The 8405-nt window shown below is 44.7% G+C and overlaps 1 protein-coding gene across 2 annotated transcripts in view; it reads left to right on the top strand.

The window, feature by feature from the left end:
• Positions 1–1596: 1596 nt before the first annotated feature.
• Positions 1597–8405, top strand: part of Rab5b (RAB5B, member RAS oncogene family) — a 19127-nt gene continuing 12318 nt past the window's right edge. The window contains exon 1 of one of the 2 annotated variants that reach the window (XM_031349630.1): positions 1597–1726. The gene's annotated coding sequence lies outside the window, so the exon portion shown is untranslated. Of the gene's footprint in view, positions 1727–1756; positions 2018–8405 lie in introns of those variants that run through there. The other variant, XM_031349631.1, reaches the window with a different exon arrangement.

Genomic DNA, 8405 nt, shown 5'->3' with positions numbered 1-8405 from the left:
ATTAAAGGCGTGCGCCACCACCGCCCGGCTTATCCTTTATTTTTTTATTGAAAGAATAGCATGGGTCAAATTCTGAATGTGAATAAGCAGTATGTGTCCACCTAATCTCTGGATGTGCAAGCCCTCCTCCCATGCTGTGTAATGGGTGTTTCTAAGAGTGGAGAAACTGGAGGAATCTTCCTTCCTACTTTTCTCACACAGGCACACCAATACAGGACACTGCTTCAGGATTTTCTCTTAGCAGCAACTTGAGAGGGTTTCAGGGGCATTCATCTCAACACTCCATTTCCCAGCAGGCTTTCACCATTTTGTGTAGGGTTTTGTTTGTTTGGTCTGGTTTTGAAATTGTGTTTGCATGTGAGTCTCAAGTGCCTGCAGAAGCCGGGAGAGGGTATTGCATCTCTCCTAGAGTTACAGGCAGCTGTGAGCAATAGTGTGGTACTGGGAACAGGCCTTGGGTCTTCTGCAGGAATTGTATGCTTCTCTAGCCTGTCTCTAGGCCCCAGGTTCAAGCCTTAGTACCTCAAAAATCCCTCAGCAAAGTTATCTAAATGTTTTTTTCACATTTACAAACAATTGAGAAAATACCAATAATGTGAAAATTTAGGAGGCTTAACTGTCTTCAGACTACCACTTTCTGTTGTTATGCTTTTATACCATCAAAAAATTAGGCAATCCACCCAAAACCTAAACTCTGATGTTCCACTAAAAAGAATTTACAAGATAAAGTTCTTTAATTCATTCCCTAGTTTGGGGTCTTTACTTTCTTAATTTGACACAGAAACTGGGGCACCGGTGTAATCCAGGCAGAGGAGAGAAGAGAATATTAATGCTGGTATCTTTTTTCTTTTTCTTTTTCTTTTCTTTCTTTTCTTTTTTTTTTTTTTTTTTTTTTTTTTTTTTTTTTTTTTGACTCCGCTATGTAGCTTGGAACTCGCTTTTGTACACCAGGCTGGCACTGAACTCATGGGGATCCTCCTGATTGCTAGGATTAAACATGTGGGCCACCAAGCCCAGCTTCCCCTCACCCCCCTTATACTGCGATCTTGTTAAACTGAGTAGCCCAGGCTAGCCTCAAACTCACTAGTAGAGGAGGATGACCTAGAACTGCCTCCACCCCAATCCAGTCTGCTGGGACTCCACGCCAATGCACTGTGCTGGGATTAGGATTGCCACACCACACCCGACCAAAAGCCTTTAGGGCTTCCTTCGCCCTAGCCTTCCTGCCTGTCAAGTTCAGAAATTTCCCAGTACTGGTTAAAATTTCCTTTTGACCCGCCTTCTTCACTCACCTGATTAGATGTTTACGAGTCAAAAGGCGGGGGAAGGGTGTCACGGGTGTCGAGGTTCTATTGGCTGATGCACATGCCTGTCAGTGATGCCCTGCCCCCTTTCCCAGGAGCTTTCTCCTTAATGGCTACTTGTTCCGTCAATCTTCAAGACTTTTCGTTCAGCTATTGGCTTGCGGCCTCGCCAGTCCAGTCTCGCCTGTACTAGTTGGTGGCAGTCCCTCAAAGCCCGCCTTACTCCAGAGGATTGGCAGGTAAATGCTCACAGAGCCCACCCACCCCGGTAGGCGGGTGATCTTGCGATTGGCTGGATCCCCTGCCCCGCCCCGGCGAGGAGGAGGAGGAGGAGGAGGCGAAGGGGGCAGGAGTTTGGTTGAGCTGCAGCTGTTTGTCTGTTCCACACAGGCTTGGGCCCGACGGGGAAGACGGAGCCCCAGGTACCGAGCTGATGGAGCCCATAAGGGCAGAGGCGAAGGTCCCGAGAGGGGCGCAGCCTGGCCTGCGGCAGAGGCGGGTCGGGCCTACGCCAGGGCTCCAGAGCCTCCTGGAGAGGGCAGAAGGGGCTGTCCCGCAGGCCTAGTGGGCGCCGAGGAGGTGATCGGCAGGGCTGGGAGCCGAGCCTCTCTAGTTGGGAGGCGCTGGGTTCTGGCTGTGGCCGCTCGGGGACCGGGCGCGGGGATCCGGAGCCGGTGAGGACCAGAGCGGTCCTCCGGACTCTGAGCACCACGGTAGGAGGGAGGAGCTGGGGTCGGAGACTTGGCAGTGAGGGAGGGGAAGCCAGTCCATTTGGCATGAGGTGTGGAGGGGACAGTGCTACGCCCAGCCCCGAGGGTAGCGGAGGCTGGGTCTCTAGAGACATCCACTGTCGGGGGTCCTTAGCCGAGTGAGAAGCATTCTTTTCAGGGAAAGTGACTGTTGAAAGGGGAACTGGGGGTACACTGGTGTTGCCGAGAGGGATTTGGTCTCAGTGAAGTAAAGGAAGAGTGTATTACTGACCTAGAAGACCAAAGTAGAAGGAAGTCGAAACAGGGCCTGCTATCAGTTATGGGAACTTCTGGAATGATGGTGAGGGAGGCTCTGTATCTTGGGAGTTCCTTACTCTTTTGTTCCTTTAGTGCTTGGGTGTGGTGACTTGAAGTTTTGGGGTACTTCAGGAGTAGGGAATGAAGACAAAGGTAAAATTATGTATTCCATGGCTCCTGGCAGCTCCAAGTTCAGCCCCTCTACGCGTTAGTTTACCCTGACCTCATAGCTGGTCTTGACTGCACTCCTGTTTCCTTTAAGTTTGTCATTGCATTCCTTGTTTTTCCTATTTCGTGTACTGTGAGAGAACTAAGAAGATCTGGGAGTGTTTTGCTCAGTCTTTCCCACTTCCTAACGTGGTCTGTGGTGACTACTCTTAACTTTTACTTAGAATTGAGGAACTCTTTCATTTGCATGGAAAGGGGCAAAGCAATCCTCAGCCATTTAAAAAAAAAAAAAAAAAGGACCGTGTTTATTCAAACTTCTGTGAGACTTGCACTTGGGCATTTCCTAGACAGTTAATGGAGGTCTCCACACCAGGAACTGTGAAGTGATATCCCTGTAGGGATTTGGGGAAGAGTTGAGAAGTTAGTTACCAGAAGGTTGGCAGGTTGGCATCATCCTTTCTCTTCTTTGTCCACTTATTCAGGAGCTTTTTTTTTTTTTTTTTTTTTTTTTTTTTTTTTTTTTTTTTTTTTTTTTTTTTTTTTTTTTTGGTGAGATTAGCTATTTAGGTCAAACCCTGAGGTATTTAGAAAGACGGATTATAGAGAATGAAGATGTCTTTAAATTTTATTGTGTGTGTGTGTACCTGCATACCAGTGTGAGCCACAGTGTCAAGACAACTTGTGGGTGTTCAGTACTCAGGCTTGGCAGCTTAGAAGATGGATTTATTAATGCCAGACAAGTGGGAGCCTTCTCCTCATTCATATATATATTGTGTGTACATATACATATACACATATAGAGGGAGGGGGTGTGCTAACCTGTCAGATTTTCTATAGATTGGACCCTATTGGTTTCTCCCTTAGGGTCCTACCTCCTCTTTCCTTTCCTAATGCTATTTATCACTGAATTTATCTTTTTTCTTACCACATAGTGTATGCATATGTACCACATGCATGTGGCACACCTCAGAGGCCAGAAAAGGTATTAGATCCCCTGGAACTGGAGTGAAGGACAATTAGGAGCTGCCATGTGGGAGCTGGAAACTGAGCATAGGTCTCTTGCAATACCACTAAGTGCTCTTAACTTGCTGCCAGGTCATCTCAATAACTTGTATCACTACATTTCTTTTTTTGTTTTTTGTTTTTCAAGACAGGGTTTTTCTGTGTAGCCCTGGCTGTCCTGGAACTCACTCTGAAGACCAGACTGGCTGTTGAAACTCAGAAATCTGCCTGCCTCTGCCTCCCAAGTGCTGGGATTAAAGGTGTGCGCCACCACCACCCAGCACTACATTTCTTAATTACCAAATATACACACACACATATTAAAGTGTTTAAGCTGTACAGAAATATAAAATCTGAGTTCTTCTACACATAGCTTATTTTATTTAGTTCAGTTAGAGATATTAAATAAGACTAAACAAGAGGAAGATACTGTGCAAAGAATGAGACCATCATTTAATAAGCACATGAAAAAAACCCATGCAATGAAAGGCTTTCTCGTGTGCTCCTAGATGCTGTTCTCATTCTCTCTACGGCATTCTCTTGGATGATACTCTGCTGTTCTCATCCTCTCCACGGCATTCTCTTGGATGATACTCTGTTATTTATTGTGTTCCTTTTGCTGTTCATCTTGTCTTCTGTCAAATTCAGAACAAACATAGAGCTGTCCTTGCGTTATCATTTTCCTTCTTCAGTGTATACTCACACAGTCGTACACTGGGTACTATGCCTAGAAACTGCCCAAATGCATGAGCAAAACTTTTTTATAGACTAGAAAGAGACGTTAAGGGAAATAAGTTTGTTTAGGATAGTTGTTAGCATCTTGACTGGAGTGAAGAATCAGAACCCCATCTTCGTTTAGATCTTCACAGTACTTGACTGTCTCACAGAGATGGGAGGGTTCCAGAAGAGGGGTTTGTACCTGGCTTGGTATAGTGACCCAAGAAATTCCCATATTTCTCTGAATTTGAACTTGACTCTTTTGACTTTTTGAAGCCCTCTAATATGCTCATTGCATGGTGTCCAGCAAACACCTCAGTTCAGCCCCTCCTCCCAGCTTTTGTCACCTACACAGCCAGTCTGGAAAATACTATTGGGATGTGTGTATGTGTGTTTACCCTCTATAATCTTTGCCATCTTTAAACCTGGTCATATCCTGTCCATTCTATGTCCCTTTGTGAGTTTTCTTTTTGTCTTTTTGTTTTTATCCTGCTTTTCCTATCTTCTCCTTAAAACTTTTCAAGAAAGAATCTGGAAGCTGGGCATGGTGGTACTTGTTTTTGATTCCGGCATTCAGGAGGCTGAAGCAGGGTTCAAGGCTAGGCTAAGCCACACAGCAAACACTATCCCAAACACTACCACTATTGCCCAGAAGATTTTTTTTTTTAATCTAGGGTCTAGGATTGTATTCTAGTGGTAATATGATTAGCTTATATAAGATCCTAAGCACACAGAGAATGAAAATAGAGGTTGTATCTGGAATTGCTAGGATTTAAGCTGTAAATTATTCCTAGTGACTTTAAATATTATTTCCCAAATTTACCAAAGGCTTTTTTATATTTAGGGAGCTAAAGAGACTTAGTTAGGCCTGGCAGTAGTGTCATACACCTTTAATCCCAGCACTTGGGAGGCAGAGGCAGGTGATTTCTAAGTTTCAGGACAGCCAGGGCTACTCAGAGAAACCCTGTCTCGAAAAGCCAAAAAAACCCATAACTTGTGGTTGGCTTGTCTATGTGTGTTAATATATTTGGCTTTTGAGAAGGAGCCACAAATAGGGTAGCAGAAGCAATAGACACCTACTTCTAACCCTGAGACATTTCAGGTGGGAAGGGGTTCAGTGGCACAGCTTACCTAGCATCTGTGAAGCCAAATGTAATTGAAGTGTGAAACAGTGAACTTCAAGTAAGGAAATGCAATGGCCCTCTGAAAGGAAGGACACCAGAAAACCATACACAGTATACTCTTACTTCCCAAGAAAGTTTCAGGAAAGACTTAGTCATTCACAGAACAGTAACCGAATTGATAAAGGAGTCACCCAGGTGAGGAAAGCACAGGTCTCTGGGCTAAAGTGGACCTTTTCTCTTGGGGGTTATGGATACTTGGCATGTTTCTCAAGGCCAGGGATAATGACCTAAAGTTTTTTTAAAAACTGCTTGCCAGGTGTGGTGGTGAATGCCTTTAATTCCAGCACTCAGGAGGCAATTCAATCTCTGAATTTGAGGCCAGCCTGGTCTACAGAGAGAATTCCAGGACAGCCTGGGTTATTACACAGAGAAGCCCTGTCTCAGAAAACAAAAACCTGCTTAACATCACCTAAAACCTCAAAGAGGGGGCTGGAGAGATGGCTCAGTGGTTAAGAGCACTGACTGCTCTTCCAGGGGTCCTGAGTTCAATTCCCAGCAACCACATGGTGGCTCACAACCATCTGTGAAGGGATCGGATGCCCTCTTCTGGTGTGTCTGAAGACAGCTACTTATATACTTATATATGTATATGTACTTATATACATAAAATAAATAAATAATCTTTAAAAAAGAAAAACCTCAAAGAGGTTTGTTCTTAGGCACTAGGAGTTGCCTCAGTGTTACAGAGACACTGTGATTAGGCCATGTGAGACATACTAACGGGTCACAGGAAGAGCAGTTGGCCCATGTGAATTACAACAGTCCTGTGTGGGTGTGGTCCCTCCATCGGAAAAGAACTGCTCTAAAACTGTCAAGAGCTCCCCAAACTGAACTGAGGTCTATCCAGGGTGGAGTAGGTTGGGAAGGATTTCAGGAACACTTAATGAACAACTACATTTCTGAAGGTTTATAATTACATAAGTTTTTAATCCCACTTTTTGAGAAGGTTTAGCAGAGTAAATGGATATAACTCAGTGTGATAAATAGATGATAGAAGCCAGGCAGTGGTGGCGCACACCTTTAGTCCCAGCACTTGGGAGGCAGAGGCAGGCGGATTTCTGAGTTCGAGGCCAGCCTGATCTACAGAGTGAGTTCCAGGATAGCCAGGGCTACACAGAGAAACCCTGTCTCAAAAAAAAAACAAAAAAAAACAACAAAAAAAAGATAAATAGATGATAGAAAAACTATGTTGCTGGCTGGGGAGATAGCTCTGCAGGTAAAGAAAGATATTTGAGCCAGGCAGTGGTGGCACACACCTTTAATCCCAGCACTTGGGAGACAGAGACAGGTGGATTTCTGAGTTTGAGGCCAGTCTGGTCTACAGAGTGAGTTCCAGGACAGCCAGGGCTACACAGAAACCCTGTCTCGAAAAAAAAAGAAAGAAAGAAAGAAAGGTATTTGAATGCTTGATGAGTGTTTGCGTCCCAGAACCCACATTGTGGAAGGAGAAAGCCAGCTCCCAGAGGCTGTCCTTTGACCTCTATAAATGTGTTGTGGCATTCAAGTACAGGTAATGCACATATACACAGAAAACAAGTGGTTTTAGTTTTTTTTATGTTTTGTTGACACAGGGTTTGTCTGTGTAGCCCTGGCTGTCCTGGAACTCACTTTGTAGACTCATCTCTCTGGCCCTTCAGTCTTGGTCTTAATTAGCTTTTTGGGGGAGTCTAGAACAATGATGAATTTTACTATAGTAAGAAGATAATTATATAGCTTCACAGGTGACATTTATACTCAACCCTGTAAGTTTGGGATTTTCTAGGCAGACAAATATAGAAAGGTGTTCTAATCTTTCCCAAGTCAATAATAGGGAGTTAGCACTGCCATGCTGATAAGTGATAAGCATGCCTTTTACCTTTTGGAGAAACACGGGGGAGAGGGGAGGAGGTGGAACTCTTAAGCCAGTGACTCACTGGATAATATTGAATCAACAGTTAAAGAGCTGAGCTCAGTAATGCAACTCTCAGTTCAGGATTTCAGTGATTTGGGTCTAGACCAAGTTGGAAAGGAAATGAAGATATCTGTTGACTTCTGCCCCATATTCCTTTAGTAAATCTCCACTAGCTCCAAAACTCACCAAGTCCTACAAATTGCCACAGTTTCCCACTTGCCAACTATCCAGGCAGGGCTTATTTAAGGAGTGATGGCGGTCCTGTGGAACAGTCTGAGAATAGATCCTGGGAAGGCCTGCTTTCCTAAGCTTTTCAGTTAGGGAAGTTTCCAGTTCCAAAGCAAGGAACGGAGACAGAAGCTCTGTCTGGTGTACACTTTATATATATATTTGATATATGGATGGGGTCTTAGCTGACTGACAGACCTTACAGGGCTGACGTTTCAGACTGGGCAGAGTGTGGTGACCATGAACTGGGAACTCTGTTTACTGACAGATGATAGACCTCTAGAAGTTTACATAGACTTAGTGTACGGAGTTGAAGCAAGTTATGGGGGCCTGAGGAATGCAGTCTTCCTCTAGTTGGGACTGACAGGCTAGCAAACCTTTCCTGTTATTCAGACTTTGCAGTGGTGCTTAGAGAGCATCCCCCTGTGTCTCTGCTCAGTGGGCTGACCTATGGACAGACCTCAGTCCTCTCAAGTTAGCAGATGTTTCCTAAGCCCCTCCTGTCTGTGAGGCTGCCCTTTCTTTTTGATCTTGCAGTGTAACCTTGGCTGGGTGAGAACTCAGTAGACCAGGTTGACTGTCAACTTTTATGTTTTCAGACAAGGTCTCACTGAGTAGTCTTTGCTGGCCCTGGCCACTCAGATATCAGTGCTAATATTAAAGATGGATGCCTTCACACCCTGCCTTTTAAATTTTGTGATGGTACTCTTGCTCCACCCCTGAGTGTTGAGATTATAGATAGGCATCACTATACTCAGCTGTTTCTCACTCACCAAGTTGGCCTTGAACTCTCAGCCGAAGGTCCTAAGCACTGTGACTATCTGCTTGGCCCAGTAGGCCCTGCTCAGCTGCTCTTTAGGAAGCTAAGTCTTTTGGTTTGTTTTTTGTTGTTGTTGTTGTTGTT

The sequence above is a fragment of the Mastomys coucha genome, unplaced genomic scaffold (assembly GCF_008632895.1).
Source record: "Mastomys coucha isolate ucsf_1 unplaced genomic scaffold, UCSF_Mcou_1 pScaffold4, whole genome shotgun sequence".
NCBI classification, from domain to species: domain Eukaryota; kingdom Metazoa; phylum Chordata; class Mammalia; order Rodentia; family Muridae; genus Mastomys; species Mastomys coucha.
Note: the sequence above shows the minus strand (reverse complement) of the source record. Positions and strands in the feature narration are given on the sequence as shown.